Source organism: Plectrocnemia conspersa, unplaced genomic scaffold (genome assembly GCF_051122295.1).
Source record: "Plectrocnemia conspersa isolate PC_06_02 unplaced genomic scaffold, ASM5112229v1 ptg000014l, whole genome shotgun sequence".
Lineage (NCBI taxonomy): Eukaryota > Metazoa > Arthropoda > Insecta > Trichoptera > Polycentropodidae > Plectrocnemia > Plectrocnemia conspersa.
In genome coordinates, this window is record NW_028277178.1 from 18,412,295 (window position 1) to 18,431,701 (window position 19,407).

A 19,407-nucleotide genomic window follows, 5' to 3' on the forward strand; every position below is an offset into this window, starting at 1 on the left:
GCAAGGCACTAAGGCTCAATATTATGTAGGGGTTCTAATATTTTTTTTATAAAAATCTAAACCTTAGGTTAGGTTTGAATTTTTATAAAAATAAATTAAATATGTAAAAAATATACATAATTAAAATATGTAGAAAATATACACTTTAAATAGGTTTAATTTACAAAACTGCAGCAGTTATCGTGTATTAAAAAAAAACAAATAAGTGACAAAAATATATGAACATTTTTGCCTTCTTTACTTTTTTCTCTCAAATATTTCTTAACGGAGTTATGATTTTTATTTTCTTTAAATAGTCGCCATTTTAAAACCAAATGGTGGATTAAGCTGGCTAAAAAACATACCCGAGATTTTAATTAGGGCTATTTTTAGCCAAAAAATAATGTTGATATTGTAAAAATAATGAAAGTTATCTTTTCCTTAATTTTCGGAAAGTTCCTTTTATTTTAAAGCAAAATGAGTTTTTATAAGGAATTAGGTTAGGCTGAGTTAGGCTACGATTTATTGCACCCTAACCTAGCCTAACTCAAATTATTTGTGTCGATAAAAATGAGGAAAAAAGAATAAATTTAAGTACACGTCACCAGGGCGGTACAATGGGTGCAAGGTACCCAGGTTCCATATTTTAAAGGGGCCCAAATTAAAAAATAAAACAAAATAAAACTTAGTATAGCAATTTACATAAAAATTGCAAGAAACTATCTTAACCTAACTAATTGTTTTTATACATATTTTTTTTATGAATTTAGCTACAACAAAGGCAATGCAACAAGTGCAAGTTATCTAAGCTTCTTATTATAGGTGTTTCAAATTTTATGTTATAGAAAAATCAATTAAAATACAATGAAACAATTGTGATTTAGCAGAAATAATTATTTTTAAAAGTCAATATTCTAAAACTTGTGGCAGTATTCGTGTGTTTCTGAAAACATATTTTTATAAAATAATAAATAATATTATTTTTATAAATAATTAATTTAAAAATATTATGTGTAAAAAAATTTAAAAGAAAATGCTTTATTTTAATTTTTTTTATTAAAATTCGCAATATATATTATTATTTGAATTTAATAATAAAAATGCACAATAAAAAAATATAACATAGTCTATTATTATACAAATGTACGACAAAGCACTGATTAACATTAGGGATCTTGAACTAGTAACAATATATTGATTTTTCGTGAACTAAAAAAAATAGATGGGAATTCCAAGTAATATTTAAAAAAAATCTTAGGAGATTTAAAATTAAATGTCAGTATTATTATTATTATTCAAAGTAGGGAAAATTAAATAAAGTGAATAAAATAATAAGATAAAAAGTGGATATTATGAGCCATATTTAATTTTTTAATATTACCTTGCTTCTTTATACAAATAATAAAATTTAATGTTAAAATTTTGATTTTACTAGGAATTTATGCATATTTTTAAAAAATCTAAAAAAATTAATATTGCAGATAGTTTTATTCATTATATTATTTATTTCTTAGAAATATTTTAAAACTTGCATATATGTTACGAAATAGGTAATAAAATACAAATTTGTCAATGTAAAAATATAAAGCTATTGTTTACATTTTATAGATTTTGAAGATTCTTGAAGATACTAAAAATAAAGTATTATAATTTTGATGCAAATATTACAACGTACAAATTTTTAGCAATAATATTTTATTTTAATACAATAATAAAAAATCATATTTAAAAAATAAAACGACAGAACACTAATTATTTAAAATATTTTCAAACTATCTACATTCTTTTTATTTTTTTCACATATGTATTAAAAAATAAATATAAATTCCGGGAAATATTTAAACAAACTTTTGTGACATTTAATAGAAAATGTCAACATTTTTATGAAAAATCAATTTAGAAGAAATTAAAGAAAGTATATTTAATAAACCATATATCATATTTTAAAAAGTACATAAAAACCATATTTAATATCTTTAATTTTACCTACCTTGCTTCTTCATACAAATATTAAAATATAATTTTAAAATTCTAAAGATTTTTTTGAATATTATTAGGAATTTATATTTTTTTTTACGAATATCTAAAAAATAAAAACTTGGTAGATAGTTTATTCAGTAATTTAGTTATATTAAGAAATATTTGAATATTTGCATATATGCTAGGAAATAGAAATTTGTCAATGTGTAGATCAAATATAAAGCTATTTTTTTTACATTTTATTTATTATAAAATATATTTAAGAGGCTCAAAATAAAGTATTATAGTATTTGAATGTTGATTTACAACGTTGTTGATTATCTTACTTTGCACAATGGCAAAACTAAGGGGTAGGCAGTCAATTTTAATCCTCATTTTGTCACCCACTCTGATTTTTTATATATTTAAAAATGGGGTACTCTCAATACATATAAAATATTTGTGTAATATAAATATTTAATTTAATATGAAAATATATTTGGCGGTAATAAAATTTTGGTTAATGGTAATAAAAAAAAACATTTTTCGTTTCTGTAGTGAAACTGTAGGACAAATACCACATTTTTACGTCTGATGTAGTCAGTATGCTTACAGTCCTTTTTTATATAATGTGTATCATGTTGTTCTTTACATCATAATTGTAATAAATATGTTAATAAGTAAAAAATATATATGAAAGTATTTGTGAAATATAATAGAATAAGATAGTTTAGAAAAGTCCTGATTTTAATGTATTATAGTATTTTTAACCAGCTATTGTTTAGATATAAACAAGCTACGTACATGTTTTTTTCATTTTGAAGATTTTACCATTAAGTTTTGGTGCTAAATAAAGGTTGAGCGTGTAGTGTATACATTAAAATTAATATTTCTCACATTTTTACGACCGCCATTCGAAATCCATTTCGTTCTTGACGGCGTCGTTAAAATCGTAGTTTTTAACCAAAGTCAAATTTAAAATTATAGCCGACCATAAAACTTGTTAATAAATATTTACATACATAAGAAACGTTCACTTTTTCAACGTGCATTTTCCAGTGTCTATGCAAATCGAGCAGTCATTAAAATAAAATTGATAGTTATACGAGTTGAAAAGCGTTCCGTGTAATACTTAATAACACTCAATCGTCACTCATCACGTCTCATCTTAGCTCGTTCTAGTGTCGATTTTATTGAGTGATGTTATTACTGGTTTTCAACTCGGTCTGATTTCAAATGCAATGAAATGTCAACATTAAATTTAATGAAACTTATTAATAAGCTATTTTAGAAAAGTTTTTATTCAATAGTTTATTAAAGTGCTATCTGAATCAAAATTTAATTCACTGAATTGATATTAGATGTATATATGCAATCAATTAAAGAGTTTATTATTATTTTTAATCGTTAAATTTCTCATGTATGTACGTACAATATGTACAATGGCAAGAACGTTTACGTCTGCCCACGGTATTTCACAACCGCTTTGGCATTTCTTTTTACCGCCACAACTGAACATAAATTAACAACGTGGACAACCGTTTTTTCTTCTTCATTTCATTCGTTCGATAACTTTTAATTGCTCAATTCCTTTTGCAGCATCCCGTCCTATCTCGTCTTTCACCCGCATTATTCCGCGATGCAATTAAACACGATCCGTTGCCATATTCTGATCACGTCGTCGATCGTTCGGTCGCCTTATGGTCGGCATAATTCACGACTGGTTTCATCATCATCATCATCATCATCATCATCTTCGTCGGAGTCGTCTCACCTGAAGGCCATGTTTGGTGCACCGATTTTATAAATGCCGCCTTTTGAAACCTATCGTTGGGGCGAAAAAATGATATCAATCATTCGTTCGACATGAAAACAATACATCACCTACAATCGCTTTACGTCGCAAGACAAGTCTTATAGTCATCAGAAAGTAAATCTGGAATTTAATTTGAGAATGATTAAAAAAATTTTTGGGCACAAAAGCAAAATGAGATTTTTTTAAAAATATAACTATGCAAATAAAATGCTATTGTTCCAAAGTTTTTTTCGAACTATATATTTATTAAGTATACTTTAATTGTGCAAGAAAAAAATCGCAATATTTATATTGCTAGTAAAATGTTATATGATAAAATTGCATTGCAAACGTTTGAAAAAATTACTTTAATGCCAGAGCTATGTGAAACAGTCACACAGTTTATAAATACATGTACTTACTTTATTACAAGTATATACAATTACTGGCAGTTGTTGACTATAAGAATACATAGTCAACGATCCGTGCTTGAATGATCATTGTTGAAATGTTAATGTCATATTTTTATAAATAAATTCTTGCTTTAAACCGACAACATCTAATTAAATGCTTTAGTATTCATTGAACGGTAAATAATGACAGTGTTGATAATTTTGAAGTACTGTCATTACGAGGAAAATGTTTTTCACATGTGTTATTGATGTGTCAGCTCCTTTCCAACGATTGAACGTTGTAATCATAGGTTAGGTTAATAAGAAATGGTAAACAAATTGTGGCATAAAATCTATAAAGGTCTACACGTATCAAGTGTGAGTTTTTTTGAACATCATAGTCAAATTTTTGTAATATATTAAAATAAAAAAATATAATATTAAAATTAAATATTTTTTTTAAAAAAAAAATGATTTTATTGCTATAACATCTGGCTTTTATATAGCTTTATTATATAAAACATATGGAATATAACATATATACTAGATTAATTGAGTTTTTTACTACTGGTGTTTTGATTTCAAAGTTGCACACGATCCCAATCAACACTTATTTTTAATTTATCGTTTTTAAAAAAGTATAATTAAATATCTTATTTTAGATATATATACATACATATGTATGTAAGTAAAAAATAATTTAATTTTATATTGTTTGATTTTAAAAAATACAACAATACTATTTTTACACATTAGTATGGATAATGTATATTTTATGCATGCCTATTTATTTACTATAAAATACAATATTTTTATTAATTAATTACTATTAGTAATTGATACCAATTTATTAGTTGTTATGTACTCTGCTCATAATTGATTAAGTTCACGATACTATTTAATTAGTATAGTTTTTTTTCATTTACATCAATCTGTCGGTAATAATCTGACATCGATTCGTGTAAATAATAAGCCGTTACAACGATCGCTCCGTAGCGTCGTTTTACGAGATAATAACGTTATGCGGTGCCAAGTCGTTTTCCTGTCAGCTGTCGTCAACCATTTGGCGTCGATGTCTCAAAAACCACCTGTTATGTGGCGTGAAAACGGCGTTCCGTTATTCGTTCATATTCACTGCGATCGTACAAACAAAATTAGACAATTGCCCTTACATTGTGTCAAATGTTTCGTGCGTGCCATTTTTTAAAGTATGAAAGTATACTTAAGGTAGTAATTTATTTTACGCGTGTCAAGAGGTGTAATTGTTTTTTTTTCTCTTGTTAATCATGTTCGCCATATGCTGGCAAAAATAATAATTTAACAACCGGGTGCAGGGAATGAATTATGGTGCAAAAGTGTGAAAATTAAATTCGAATTGTGATTATTTATTCTAGTTCCGAAAAACTAGAGTCGTAGTATATTTTCCTTACGGTGAAGTCATGATTGAAAACTGTTGGTATTTTCATTACAATGGTGAGAATATATATAGAATATAAGACAATAATAACGATATATTTAAATATTTAGATTCACTATATAAATAGTTCTTCTGACACAAAAAATAATTACATTATCATAGATAAAACATATTGCAATAATTACAACTGTGACTCCTTGTAATTTTGAAATTCACTATTTCTAATACAGACCCTTTTTCTTTTATCAAACTCTAAATATCGATAACACTGTTTTTTTAACACTTAAAGTACCTTGTTAATACTTAAAGTTTCAGTTTAGTTGCTTTCACTTTTTCACAATGTTTTGATGTAAACATTGCCAATAGATTTTGATTTTTTTGTCAATTTTAATTAATGTTTTCACTTGTATGTATTTATTTATTTCAAAATACATTCAAAATACAATATGTATGTAGTATATATATATTATATTATTAGTGGAAGATTCATATTCTGTCATATTCTTTTTATGCAAAAAACACGGCATTTTCCCTAATTTTTTTATGATATTTTATTTCTACCTTATTTTATTCTTTTTTTTTCTTTAAAAACCTAGGTATCTTTCTGTTTCAACACTATATTTTTCAGTCAAGCTAAGTGTCATATCGACTTTATTTCTTGCACCTCTGAAAAATGTTATAAAATAAAATTTCACAACAACATATTTTAAGTATAAACAAAATTAATTTTTAATCTACGTTATACTTTTCTGCAAAAATAATATACTAGAAAGTTTAAGGGATTGGCAGAAGTGTTTCTCAAAATTTGCTAAAGAATTAAATGTGTATTAAATATGTGAAGAGTTGCAAAGGCTTTTTATTTTTATGAAAAAGTATTAAAATTTTCCTGCTATTGGCATCAATGTATAATTTCAAACGAATAGTTTTTGTTAAAAAAATTTTTTTGCACCTAGAAAAAATGTCCAAAATTCAGTTAAACTCTAAAGTCAATATCTAGATTATTTTGTGCGTATTAACTTAACTAATTTTTATTGTCGTTGTATTAAACATAGAAGTGAAGATAATATTAATATATTTAAACTTCTCTAATGGATATGTATAATTTTGTTTGTCAATATTTTCTCATTTAAAGAAGTTTATTTTTAATTTAATAATACTGTTAATTTTAAATTTTATTTTTAAAAATATATTTTATCAAGTTTTTTTAATTTAGAATATTTTAATAATAAATATCCAAACATAAACACTCACTTATTACTACCATTACTAATTTTTAATTTTTTTGATAAAAAGCAATTCTTAATATAAACATTTTAATTATTAGCACTGTAATTAATTAGTAAATAATATATCTTATCATTCACATTGTAAAATGTAAAACATATCAGCAATTTTTTAAGCTTTTCTTAAGCCTAATGCATTATATTTTAAACATTGTTTTGTTGGTATAACAGCTGAAATACTTACTGCAACTTCCACTAAATACTCCCTTATTGAGTTATGCTAAATCCGCACTAAGTTTTGCCCAAGCGACTCTAAAAATTTTAACCGGAAAAGGTCGCAAGAATTAGTTAGATTTTTGTTTAATAATATTAAACAAAATTTTTGACCTCTTTACTTTTTTATTTTTTTAAATTTTATTAACAAAAATAAGAGCTATATGCTAGAATCTAAGAATTTTTTAAATTTTTTACATGCAATTTAAGCAAAAATATTTTTTTATTAAATTTATGTTATCTTATATTTTTTTCTTTAAAAATATTTTTTTAGCAATGTGACGGTTTTTTAATTTATTCAATAACTGTTATTTTTATACGAAAAGCTGATTAAATGACAAAGCAAACTAAAGCTGAGCAAACTAAGCCGAGATATTTACAAAAGTTATTTTTTAATAAAACTATCGCAGTTGAATTTAATAAAAGCAATATGAACAGCTTTATTTGACGGAGCTACAATTTTTCATATATTAGCTGAAGAACTTTTCATCAGGTTGGCTAAAGAACCTTGGCAAAATTTTTACAATATCTATATTTAGAATATAATATTAATACTGTGGGAATTACCGTAGTAAAAAAATTCTACATAAATAATCAAACAAATAAAAAAAAAAATTTTTAGAATAAAACTCATTTTACCTCTTCACTTTTTTCTCAAATATTTTAAAAATTGATACAACGAGTTTTCATTTCACATGCTTTTTATTAGTATGGATCGATATTACCGTATAAATTATTTATATACGGTTACTAAAAGGGAAGCCTTACCAGAGTAGCGTAGCTAGGGTATGTGGTGCCCGGGTTAATCCTTAAAATTGCCCCGCCCCCTATACATTTTTTGCATGGTCATAAAATCAGCATTTCTTAAAATAATTAACTGGTTATTGTTAAGCTCTTGCTATTCGTGGATATATATATATATATATATATATATATATATATATATAAATATAAATATATTTATATATATATATATATATATATATATATATATATATCCACATATATATATATATTTTAGTGCATTTCGGGTTAAGTACCACACTAGATGATCCCATCGCAGATATGCCGCCCCCAAGCAAGTGCCACCCGGCGCGGCCCGCCCCTTCTTCCCACCATAGTTACGCCACTGCCTTACCATGCTCTATTGCTTTTTAAAAACGTGCTTATATGTACGTTTCTTTGCCATCGCATGAGCTTCTGTTTATTTTTCTCTATTTTGAACCATTTTTAGTGCAGCATTTAAGTAAGATCTTTTCTCTCTCAACACAACCAATTACAAGTAGCTTGTAAAGGTTTTTTTTATATTGTAGTATATACAAAATATGCAAAGTATTATTTTACGACGTAATATCGAGTGCCTTGATTTTATGACCCACTGTTTATGATTGAGTTGTTCTAAGATTTTAATTATATACCGGGAAGATAGTTTTGAAATTGTTATTTACAATTAGTTGTCCTCTTATATTGTCAAATAATTGCAGGAAAGCAAATCTTTTTACTTTTCAGATTTATTTACGACGATATAAAAAAAGCATTATATCATTTATGTGACTCGATACAATCGATTTCACGCCATATGCGCTGCCATTAAATTAAAAAGGTTTTAATTGGCAGTAAAATGCAGTCGTTAAGCAGTGTGCGGGTCGTACGGGGTAAGAAACGCTGCTAATGGCAGAAAGCTTTTGAATATTTAACTTCATCACGACACGCGATTATGAGTTCTGTGACAAGACCGTAATTATGCTCAATTAAAACGCATCGAACCGCTAATTACGGGCGATGCCACAGGGTTCAATATTGCTTGTTTTGCCGACATGCGTCACTCTCTATCACCGCCGCATATCAAATAGAAAAGCACGTGAAACTATGGCTCTAAAGGCAAATACTAGATTATCGAAAACAGTGTAGTATATAATACAATAAAATTGTAGTATATAATACAATAAGACATTCTACAAAATCATCCATACCTTCATTTCGAAAAAAAGATTAACAATTTATTCTTAAGTTCTATGGATCGGCATAAAACTTTTCCCTTAGATAACCACCTGACTTCAGTGTGAAAAAGCTTCCATAGAAATGCAAAGTTTTTTAAACATGCGTGTTTTTAAAGGTTTTGATTTAATGAAATTCACTATATTTACAACTTGATCTAGTACAGGTTTTAGTGCTGTTGGTAATGTTTTCGAAACTTAAGATTCTCTATGTAAAAAACAGTGCGTAGATATAATATTAGGTTTTCTTGTCTTTGCAAGTGTTACAAATCCTTTAAATGAGCCTACCATTGAAGGAGCACCATCCATACAAATTCCTACACATAACTCCCATGATATTTTAAATTGTTCTAAATATGAATGAATAAGATCAAAAACATCTTTTCCTGTCGAATGCTCGGTAAGTTCTTTGCATCATAGATATTGATTCACTGTTTTGTTTTCATTTGTGAAACCAAAGAATCCTAGTATTTGTGCCTTACCGCTAATGTCAATAGATTCGTCGACTTGTAAAACAAAATATCGCTTGGAAAGTATATCGTTAACTGTTAAAAATTCTTTTTTTTATTGTATTGTTTGAAAGAGGAATTTTCATAATTTCATTTTTGCTTCATCATCATCATGCAGGAAAAATTAGAAACTCTGCTATAGTATGTGGTTTCAATTGTACAGCAATCAATTCAGCAATCTTGTATGACGCCAGTTGTGACTTATCGGAAATTTTAACAGTTTTTTCAAAATATTTTGCTTATTTATTTTGCATGCTTAACAATCTTTTGAAGTAATCTTTACTTTTTGATGCAAGATCAGCGTGCTTCGTAGTGAAGTGGCGATTTAACTTGTCAGGATTCTCCACATACAACACATAGTGGAATGTGATATCCTTCCTCATTGATGCTAGTAAAACCGAAACGTAAATATTCTTCAGAATACTGTCGATTATTTTTTTTTGATTTTACTGGATATATTTTATTTTGTATGAGACGTATTTTAGACTTGTACTCCCAGTGTCATTAATATTTTGGTCTGATTCACAATTTTGTTTGGTAACACATTTATCCATTATGGGGTATCATGACTGTAATAAAATATAGATTGATTGAAACATTAAGATTTTACTATTTTGCGGATTTTTCGTTTTTACCAATTTTGCACTTGCAATAAGCTCGCGGTGCACCGGTTAAGAACCACTGATTTACAGCCTCCGATCCTTTAACCAATCAAACCAAAATAATTCAATTCCTCGAGCTAAAAAAATCTATATTTGTTACACACTGACAGCCTCCGACCAATAAATAACAATAAAATTTAATTCCTCGTACTGAAAAAATCGATATTTTTCACTAAATGACAGTCAGATTTTCCGACCAGTTATAAAACAAGTGCAATGTGTAACTTTTAAGCCTCAAAATTTGTTTTAAAATCAACAATCCAAAATTAATCTTTCATCATTGAAAAATTAGCTCACAAAGAAAAGGTTCCAAATTTAGATTTTGGCATATATCTCTTAATTTTGTTGTTTAGAGATCTTTTATATTTTTATATATATATTTATATTACCAGCATAATAGTCAGTGACAATACCTGAAAGATCTGGCTTTAATCTGTTTTAGAAATTAATAAATATTAAATGATTATAATTTAGATCGATCATCACAGATTATGTTTTTCTACATTTTCATAATTTCACGGATAAAAATATGTTCAAAATACAATTAAACAAGATCGTGCTTAGTGATATATATCGATAGAAAGCTGTAATAATACAATAGTTTAGAATTAATAAAAAAAGTCACGGATTTATAGACTTTGATTTCAGTCTTGTGTTTACCCCATTGTAACGCCTGTCATGTTGCAGCATAAGATTTACAATAAATAGATAAATTTTAGAAATACATATTTCTTGCTCTTTTTTTATTGTATTATAAAATGTTAATTTTAGAGTTTAATTTTTAATTAGATGACTGCTGTTCTATTACCTGAATAGTTTACGAATTACTTTTTATCAGAAGTAGAAAGATATATTAAGCAGAAAGCTCTTGATTTTAAAGTTGTATTGATTCTCGACAATGCAATAGGGCATTTGCATTTACAAAATCCAAATGTGCAAATAGTGTTTCTTCCACATTATTCAGCCATTAATCGAGTTATAATTTATAATTTAGAAAAATTTACATTAAAAAGTACGCGTTAATCAAGGTACGCTGACGATACAGTTATTTTAACAAGTGTTCATGGGCTTAAACCAATTGCAAATACATTACAGAAATATTTAAAAACTTTATGAGGTAGAAAATTAAAATTAACTTGAGTCAAATAAAACTGAGTCAATTATATTCACGAAACGTAGACAAATTTTGCCATAACCGCTCCGAAGTATATAAATAGAGCAGTATTGTAGGACGGAAATTTAGTTTCATAATTTCACCATTTTTATTTTATCATTTTAATTTTAATTAACAAATTTAAAGAACAATGTGAATTAATACAGAATTAATCAATAATTATTATATTATTCACTTAAAAAGTCTAAAGAATAATATTTATTAAAATTTAGCGTATATGTATTATATATTGCGTAGGTACTACATTATTGGACTTGTAATACGGTTAAATATGGTGGAAGCGTATGTCCGCCACTTCCATGCCTTTATAATGAGCAATTGCCTTCGTAAATTACAGTAAATACTGTAAATCTGCCTCTTGGTACTGGTACGCAAATTAGACAAGATGTATATAATTAACGTTCAGTCAATCATATCGTGTACTTTGTGGTACAATGTTACCAACGTCGGTTTTCCCAGTATTATAAAAATGATAATGAAAACCATAAATTAGCTTAAATACAACATAATAGCGGTTAAAATAGAATAGCAAGTAGCTGTATTAAAATGTATTAAATTTAAATATAGAACACTAGTTTCACAATAGCTTTATGCTATATATTAATTAATTAAAACATCTTTACCAATTTATCGATCAAATACACGCGATGAGAACTCATTAAGTGTGTTTCAATCTAATTTGAAAAATAAGTGCTACAATAATTTTAAATCTTGCCTTTTTAAATAATATCTCTTTTGCCTTTTATTTGGGCAGAGGCTAAGTGACAATATAGAGATTGTAGGCCGAATGGATGTGACTTTGCAGCCAAATAGACGCCAGTAAAAATAACAGTTAAATTATTTTAAATAATTTACCAGAGTATTAAAACAGTGTTACCAATATGGATTCACTAGTGTTTTGAGTTTTATTTTTCGGCTGAATTCTGGAGTAGCTTGGAATGTTTTTCGTGTCGATCAACCTGTGTCTGTGTCTCTCCAGAGTTAAGTGACACATATTTTATAGTAATCGTTTGAGACAGTTTTGGCGAATCTCAGATAAGGATGTTTACGAACCAATTGCATCGCTTATTGGACACCCCCATCTCCCGAAATGTGCTCAGTTCTTAAAAAAACGGTCTAAATGACTACTTCAGTGGTCGATAACCAAGATTCAGAGAACAATAGTAATGTGTGCAGGATAGAATGTATGTGTTTTCGTTTTTCAAGTGGTCGTTATGGTGACCTTTAAATTGTAACTATATACACACACACACACATATATATATATATACTAAATTCTCTCAAATAAAAAAGTATACCGTCTTCAAGTAACCCATCTTCAATGTGGTTATAGATGTATCATGATTATTTATAAACTTGTATTACTTTTTTAAATAATCTCAAAAGAAGCTGTTATTGAAGAATAACTAAGAGCATGAAGTTGTTGTTATTGTCATATTTAAATGGCTAATACCTACGTTAGTTGAATTTATTGTAATTAATTTGAATCACAAATTTTTTAATGACTATAATCAATGAAAGATATTTTAACTGACACATTTTTTTAAAAAACACACCTTTGTATTAATTGATTAATATCACCGAGCACGTAACGATAAGTGTTGGTGAATTTGATGTATTGTGACAGGACAATTTTGCGTCAGTTGGATGGCAATTAAGTCCACCTTTAGGCCGATGACACGTGGCGTGAGTCCTGACGATGACTCATGCGTCACCTCCGAAACGTCCGTTGCACGAATGCAATTTTCCTGTCTGCATGACACCAGACAACCGCTAATTTTAGCTGCATTTTCTTCATCGTGCATGCTGCCTTGCCACTTAAAATATGACAGGACCATTCGATGAATGAAAATAAAATTATGAATATGATGAACGACTGGAGTGTATCTTATAATAAAGTTTGACGTGATATGTGATCATAAATAATCATTTGCGATAATATTTTTTTCGAGTTTTATTCACGTCGTAGTTTTTATTAGTAGTGATAATGGGTGTTAAACGTATCGGAACGGATTGTGTTATTAGATGGTCTGTGCAATATTTTAATTTACAAAGTAACAAGATCTCTCACGTTGTATAATGCTTCTGTCTGGTTTATACTTTCGAAACGAGTTGATGTAGGATGTGATATTCATCCATTTGTTGTTTAAGTGGTCGTTATGGTGACTTCTAAATAGTGAGTAATTGCGCAAGTGGTAAAAAATCACATTGTGGCATATTTTGTGAGATCACAGTAAAATATTGAATATCGCTACGTGTCACAAGAAGAAGGAAAATACTAATACACCCATACCTTGCTTTACGGCCTAGATACGTTCCACGAAACTTGGCCGCAAAGCGAAAAGCCGTATAACGAATCAATTATTCTATTACAAATTCATACAAATTCAATGGGATCGGTTCCAAATTTGTTAAATATGTAACATGGTTTATCATTTAAAATGCATTTTATCTTTTTATTTCATTTAAATCAAAAATACATACATAAAAAGTACATACATTTGTACATAAAATAATAACAGACTCCAAAAACCAACAATAACCATAAACAAAAATGAAACAACTTCATGTTACATAAAATATATTTTTTAAATGGCTTTAATCAGAAGACGATGAAGAAATGGTAACCTGCAGATCACTGTCGTCATCATTTTTCGCTGGTAAGAATGGGCCTGGCTTAAAAAAATTGTCCAACGTTGTTTGTCTTGCCTTTTTGTCTCTTTCATTCTTCAGTGATTAATAACAGCTAATGGCTGAGTTAATTCCTCGAGAAACTTTAGCGCTACGTTCGACGTCAGGATCGTTTTCAAGGAAGATGTTTATTCCTTGTTCGAAATAGGAAAAAGCTTTTGACAATTTTTTTGATGTTAGCTGTTTGAATATAACAGACTCTGTCTCTTCATCAAATGCCGGTTCTGCTTGCAACTGAATGGGTTCCTTATATGAAAGGGGTTCCCTATCAGCTTCAAGTAGATCAAGCACATCACGTTCGTTCAAACCTTCAAAGCCGAGATCATGTGCTAGATCCAAAATGTTTTGCCTAATTTCAGGAAGGCAATTAACTTCTGCATCAGTACTTTTTACACATTCTGGCCATATTTTTTTCCAAACATGGTTCATTGTTGTTAATTTTAATTCCTTCCATGATTCACTGATGCTGTTAACAGCATCCTTGATGTTATACTTTTTCCAAAATGTTTAAATTGAAGATTTACCATCGGTTTCCCTTATAAGTTGTCGGAAAGTTCGGCGTAGGTAATATGCCTTAAAAGTGGCTATTGCCCCCTGATCCATTGGTTGGATCAGAGCTGTTGTATTTTTCGGAAGGTACTCAATCATGACATCTTCAAATAGTTCGGATAAATTAGTAGGATGCCCTGGTGCATTATCCAAAATTAGCAAAGCCTTGTTGCTTAAGTTATTGTCTCGCAAATATTTTTTCACTTCTGTGCAAAAGTGATTTTTGAACCAATCCTCTAAAGTAGCTTTAGTCATTCAAGCTTTCTTGTTGGATATGATCACCTCTTTCAATAATTCCCTTTAAAATGTTAGGATATTCCTTAGATGCGGCCTCATCGGCGCTAGCTGCTTCACCTTTCATTTTAAAATTATGCAAATTAAATCTATTTTTAAATTTTTTTAAAATCGACATCGAAAAAGAGTTTTTTTGCCGTTATAGCGAAACATTTAAGGCCGTAAATCGAAAACTTGCCTTAATTGAAGAGAGCCATTATAGCGAAAGGCCGTATAAAGAGCGGCCGTATAGCGAGGTATGGGTGTACATCACCACAATACCAAAAATACTAATTAGGTTAATGTGAATATACTACCGTTAAAAACAACGATTTTACTTAATATCGCTAATGTAAAACAAATCTTTTTATTATGACATAAGTCATAGAGCAAAATTAGCGTGCAATCATAAATTTAAAAATAATAATTTATTATTAGGGTGGCCAAAAATCAATACAGATAGTTTTAAATGTAATTAATTTCATATCAACGAAAACATTACTTTCAAAATTGTTATAAATCAAGATTTAAAATATCGTTAAAGTTTTTGGGTCAACATGTATTTTCATAAAACTAAGAGTTTTCTTGGCGACGACGTCTCTTGCGAAGCATTTTCATTTTCTTCGGGTACGCAACAATTTCAAACGTCACAAATCTAAACCAGCTAGCCGGAGAGTTTTCCTTTTCCTCGCTTTTCTTCTCTTTTTTCTTCTTGTACGCATAAATAACTATTAGGGTCTAGGGCCGAAAGGGAGAGGAACTCGCGAGAGCAGATTGCCCCATCAATCTTGCACGCTAATTGTGGGCCGAGCTGTTTGCAACTCCCGACGCGGTTCTGTGCTGCAAATACCCCCAATACATTGCGACAGTGGTTGCAAACCATTTATGTATTAAAATTAATTATACCTTATAATAAAGATCTAAAATTGACAGTACATCAATCGACTCAACTAAATTCAAAAAGTATCATTCGTGAAATAGATGTATTTTATTTTCTTGCAAATAAGAAATATTCTTAATATAGGAACACAAAATTACATATAGTTTATATTTATTTAGAAGTTAAAAAAACGGAAAATTTTAGGTGAATAGTTTTTCGTTTGTATTTAAATTAAAATTTTTTTAATGGACTAAAGTTAATCATTAATTTGTTAATTGGTATGATATTACGCAAATATTATTTTGTAAATATTTTCCATCAAGTGAAAGTTTCTCAACCCCTTTCTGGGTGTATCGCGGCGCTAACGGCGATGTTAATCTTTCCCGTTCTGACTTTTACTGCGGCTTTTAAACTCTACTTCACAAATTAGCCGAAAAAGAAGGGGCCATTGTGTTTAGCGCTTCGCCAAAAGACGCCACTTGTCTTCGAGATGAATTACACGAATTTTTCGCGTAAATAACATAAAACATATTTATATATAAATATCTATAGAAAATGATTTGCTTGATATTTTTATAAAAAACATGTTTTTGCATATTTAAAAAACTATTTTCAATCGAAATGCTGTAATTTGTAGTTACAAAGCAAACATATTTTATGTCAATACACTAGCTCATAATTTACGATATATAATATTTACATAGCATACTTAATATTAATAAAAGTAATATTGGTGCTACAAATTAATTTGACATTTTTCTTCATTCTAGTGATTCGGTAATAAAAGTAGTACCCATTTTTTAAATTTTGCTTATTGAAGTACTTTACTCTAAAATAAGGTAAAAACTCTAATACTATTTAAATTAAGTGTAATTATAAAATAATTTGCTTCTTGTTAGAGTTTGATTATTTGTCAAGAGTATTATATTTATACATAAATATAAATGATTTACAGCTATAATATTTTTTTCTCTATTTTAATACCTAATATGTACGATCGACTTTAAAGTATCCATAACGATATTTATCCGTAAAATTTAGAAAAATTGAGGTAAATCTGTGACGATCCATCAGATTTAAAATTAAATAATAAACACTTATTTTACTCTTTCTGCTGAGAAATGCTTGAAAGGGCACAGCGCAGTTAATTATCAGCAACCAATCTACTTCGTTGCTTCGTTTTCATTTGCAACAATTAAAAAGCCTGACTCACAGAAATATGTCGACAAAAATATAAACTGGTCACACACGCACAGATCTGCCCGCCGGATTTGTCCGAGATGGATGTCTGGCGTACAAATCCGGCCGAGTGCGGTGTTAAAAACCACGGATGTATCTGTCCGCCGTCTGTCCGTTGTCACGGACACGCAGATCCGAGCATCCGAGTGCGCTCGCAAAAACTACGGTTTACAGTGTTTTTGTTAAATTTGTCCCTTAAGTGATTTTATGACCAGGGCCTTTAGTGGCCACCAACATCTAAAATAAGATTTGTGTGGAAAAGAAGCAGATGATGTACTGCAACCATGTCAATACAAAATTGCGCACCTTTCACAATTTACGATTTAAATTGCTTGATACAAAACTTTCCATAATGGAACTCACTCTTTCACACAAACTTGAAATCCTTATTTTCTCCCTAACATAACTGCCGCTTCATCTGTACGGCACTTACCAACATTATTTCACAACATATTTTTTGATTCAAAGAAAGATGAAAGCTTTTTTTATTATATCTGAGATCTTGGTAGTTATTTCAATTAAAAATATCTTGCAAACACCAGAAACACGATTCCACATCAGTAGATTTAACAAGTTAAATTAAAAATAAACCTAATACTGCAGATTGGATCTCCTGCACAATCTGATCATTGATGTCAATTTGCATGTCGTTGATCTTCCTTTGAAATAAAGTTTTCTATGTGGTGAAGAAACATGTAATCCTCTTTAAATATGACGCCCTAATCTGTTATTACTTTTGTGTAATAAAACACCTTGCTATCTATTTATAATAAAATTTTAGTGGTGTTTTTGCTTTTGAATATCTATTAGCGGGTGACCATGCATTTATGTTTTCAACATGGAATTGTATTTAAATCTATTTTTAAGAATACGGTAAGGTCATTGGCGAATAGTAAGCATAAGAAATTACAAATAACTATAATAAAATCAGTATTTAAAAGAAGTATCTTAAGTATTTAACATTAAAATTTTGAGGAAATCTTAATGTGGCAATGTATTAAGACGGCTCGTGTAACCTATATTGAACATATTGACCATGATTAGTAAAATTTAATTTAAAAAATATTAATTTTGTAGTAAAACCAATACCTAGTCTCCTTTATTAAGAAAGCATTATTATATAACTTTCTGTACTACACGGTCCATCAGAACATTTGATAATATCAATTTTCACGAGTAGCAGCTAGCTCATAGTGATTACAATTATTTTATTTCGTATCAGTTTATCGATACACCTAGAAGCTAGAGTTAGCGAGAGTTGAATTAAAAGACCTCCAGCCCTTTTTGAAAGCCTTCAGAAACGTTAAGGCTGAGAAGAGTTTACTATCACAGCTACAGGATTTATAAACGACAGTTGCATATATATATTATTACAGCATAAGTTTGCATTTAAAAATTGAATTATATCCAAAAACTTGTCATGTACTCTTTCCTATTTTAAAAATTACATAAAATTTTGATTTATTATAGATTGTTTAATATTAAAAATAATTTTCACATTTATTATATATACCATGTGTAGATTTTGCTTGTTGATGGTCCTAATAAATGCTTGTAAAATGTAATCGGTGCTTATTGTGTATTACTTTAAACTGGTTTATTATTCACGCCACACTTTAAGGCACAGCAGCTGCAATATAGTTCTGCAAAATACGATTTATGATTGAATATAAGCCATAAGTGTATTCGTAATATATTTTACATAAAATTACACGTTTGTGTGGCAAGGCCAGTCATTTTAGGAGAACTCGCGTACCACTCTTTCCACTTTGGCACAACACAAAGTGCTAGTTCGGCATTGTCACAAAGATGTTGTTTTCGGGCACGTATGAAAAGAGAACACAGCATCCCCCGAAACCTTCCCCCAAGAGTACGTAACTCATCCGAACAAGTTATGTGTGTTTTAACGCGTGACGGTAGCCGGCAAGTCAACTCGCGTGTTTTCCTTTTATTTTATATTTTTTTTCTTCTCCGCGAGAGTTAAAGAAGATAAATAACGGGCATGCTCCAAACCTCGGGTCGCCATGTTATAATAAATCACGCGGGCATTTTTCACGGAGAAGTAATATACGTGTCTTGGAAAACTTTATCTTCATACGTAAAGCTCGTCGGCGTGGCGGCGCGAATTTATAACCCCAGACCTGCTATGGGGGAAAAATGGAATCGGTGAGAATCTGAACGGTGCCACCCACCTAGCACTGTACAATTTATTATTTAAATCGCGAACGACTCGTGCCGATGCACGAATAATGCGAGATCCGATAAGCAAAAAAGCTCTCCTTGCATTCGGCGCCTCGTTATCGGCGACAAGACAAATTCGCGAAAGGTGGAGCGCATCGGGAAAACGTCCATAATTCGGCGTTTTCAGGAATAGGACAAACCTTAAATCGTTTTT